The sequence below is a fragment of the Hypanus sabinus genome, unplaced genomic scaffold, assembly GCF_030144855.1.
Source record: "Hypanus sabinus isolate sHypSab1 unplaced genomic scaffold, sHypSab1.hap1 scaffold_1289, whole genome shotgun sequence".
NCBI classification, from domain to species: Eukaryota; Metazoa; Chordata; class Chondrichthyes; order Myliobatiformes; family Dasyatidae; genus Hypanus; species Hypanus sabinus.
Window position 1 is genome coordinate 10,001 of NW_026779355.1, and position 2,500 is coordinate 12,500.

Here is a 2,500-nt window from a genome sequence, read left to right on the forward strand (position 1 = left end):
TCCGGCGGGCCCCGCCCCGCCCGTCCCGGCGCGCGGACGCCACCGCCCGGACCCGGACCCGGAGCGGAGCGGCCGCCGACGCTGCAGGCAGGCGCAGGCGCGCGCCTCCTCCTCTCGGAGGTCGGACGCGTCCTTTCGGGCCACCGTCCGGCGGCACGACCGACCGCAGTCGAAAACAGGAAAGGGAGCGGCTGCGGGCTCGGGCGCCGCCGGGCGGCTCGTCGCCACGGGCGTGAGTCGACGGCCACTGTGCCTCCGTCGGGGAGTCGGACCGGTGTGCAGGGCCGGTCTCTTCGCCCCGCGCGGGACACTTCTGGTCGCCTATTGGCAAACTCCCTTCGCCCCCGAGCAGGGTATCCTAGACGTCTCCCCTTCGGTTCCCGCGAGCCGTCGGGCACGGCGGTGGTTTAAAGAGTCGCGAGCGTCGCACTCCGGCTCCGCTCTCGTGTCGGTGTCTCGTCGAGTTAGCGGTCTCCCAGCGAGGGAAGCTTGGTCCGCCAGCGCCCACCAAGGTCGCCGTCCCGCGGGCAGGGGGGGACGGCCATAGGGCGCGGCTCGGCGAGCCCGGCGCGGCTCGGTTTCGGAGGCGGCGGCGGTGGAGATCCTGCCTCCGCTCGTCTGGCGCGCCCCGGGTGCAGGCCTTTGGCCCGGCGGCGGCAGATCGCGAACGCCCTGATGTTTTTCTCTCAAACCGTGATCAGTCTGACGAACGCAAAGCGCCGAGAGCGCGACAGGGCCGTCGCTCGCTGGTGCTCCTCTCCACGTCGGAGCTGGGGTGTTGGGCGGTCCTGGGCTGCCTGCTGGCCTTCAGCCGGCTCTCTTGCTTCACGCTCGATCTCCCGCACGCACGCGCTCCGCCCTCCCTGCTCTCTCGCTCTCCCGCACCGGCAGCGGGCGGGAGGAGGGAGCTTGCCGTTGGCGGAGCGACGTTTTGCTGCGCCGGAGCGACGGGAGGCCTGAAGTCGGCGACGCGGCCGGCACGAAAGCCGAAAGAAAACCTCTTAGACAACTCTTAGCGGTGGATCACTCGGCTCGTGCGTCGATGAAGAACGCAGCTAGCTGCGAGAATTAATGTGAATTGCAGGACACATTGATCATCGACACTTTGAACGCACTTTGCGGCCCCGGGTTCTTCCCGGGGCTACGCCTGTCTGAGGGTCGCTCGTACGATCAATCGCGCTCGCTTGCCGCTCCAGGCTCGAGAGCGCGCGGCTGGGGCGTCGCAGAGGGGCCCGTCCCCTCTATGTCCCCCTAAGTGCAGACCTCGGAGCACCTCCGCGCCCGCAGCTCCCGCCCGCGGAGCCGCGTGGCCACCTCGGAGGCCCTCGACCCGTGCCCACCCGGGCCTCGCCCCGTCCGCCAGCAGCAGCGGGCGCGGTGCGGCGGCGCCTTTCCCCTGCACGGCCGTCACTGCGGTAGCGCCGCGCCCTTCGCTTCGCCGCGATGGCCGCGAGTTCGTCGTCGCTTCTGACCGCCGCCTTGCTCGGGACTGTCGTCCGCCTCGCCGAGGCGTCGCCGTGTGGTGTGGCCAGCGTTGAGCCTCTGTCATCCGTCGCGCCGCGGAGCCGCCCGAGCGGCGGTGCGGTGTCGAGAAGGCGAGAGAGGCGAAGGGGAGCGATGGAGAGCGAGAGAGGGTCGACGGGACGGGCAGAGCCCCGCTCCCGGCGAGCTCGACAGGGAAAGAGGGTCGCGCCTCCACCCGTGCCTCGCGCGCGGGAGGGGTCGGCCTCGCGCCGCGGCGCGTCCCTGGCGTGTTGCACCTCTCACGCCTCTCGACTCACCCCGCTCGCTCCGCCCGCTCGCTCCGCCCGCCCGCTTCGGCGCCCGCGCCGGCGTCCGTCGGTGCTCTCGGGAAGCGATTTCAGCCGAGCCCGGGTTTCGCCCGTGCACCGCGGGGTGCAAGGGGGGTGTCAGCCAGCCAGCCAGCCAGCCAGTCAGCCAGCCGGCCTGCCGGGCCAGCCAGCCAGTCAGCCACTGCCAGCCAGCCAGCGCCTTCGGTCGGTCTGCGCGCGCGTGACGGTCCGCCTTCACGCCCGCCTGCCGGCAGTCGCGCGCACTGCCTGCCTTGCCTGCCTGCCTGCCTGCCCGCCCGCCCGGTCTGCCTGCCTGCCTGCCTGCCCGCCCGCCCTGGCGTCGCCCGGCCGGCGCTCCTTTCTCTTCTGCCTACGACCTCAGATCAGACGTGGCAACCCGCTGAATTTAAGCATATTACTAAGCGGAGGAAAAGAAACTAACCAGGATTCCCTCAGTAACGGCGAGTGAAGAGGGAAGAGCCCAGCGCCGAATCCCCGGCCGCCTGGCGGTCGCGGGAAATGTGGCGTATAGAAGACCTCCTCTCTCCGACGACGCTCGGGGGCCCAAGTCCTTCTGATCGAGGCCTAGCCTGTGGACGGTGTGAGGCCGGTAGAGGCCTCCGGCTCGTCGGAACGGAGTCTTCTCGGAGTCGGGTTGCTTGTGAATGCAGCCCAAAGCGGGTGGTAAACTCCATCTAAGGCTAAAT

The 2,500-nt window shown here is 70.4% G+C and overlaps 2 non-coding genes across 2 annotated transcripts in view; both read left to right on the forward strand.

Annotated features, from left to right (window-relative positions):
• Nucleotides 1-1,007: 1,007 nt before the first annotated feature.
• LOC132386743 (5.8S ribosomal RNA) lies at nucleotides 1,008-1,161 on the forward strand. Its single transcript, XR_009509649.1, has one exon. It is a non-coding gene; the product is annotated as a 5.8S ribosomal RNA (ribosomal RNA).
• A 1,005-nt stretch (nucleotides 1,162-2,166) lies between these two features.
• LOC132386749 (28S ribosomal RNA) overlaps nucleotides 2,167-2,500 on the forward strand; it is a 3,844-nt gene continuing 3,510 nt past the window's right edge. The window contains exon 1 of the ribosomal RNA XR_009509655.1: nucleotides 2,167-2,500. This exon is cut by the window's right edge and continues 3,510 nt beyond it. This is a non-coding gene — a ribosomal RNA (28S ribosomal RNA).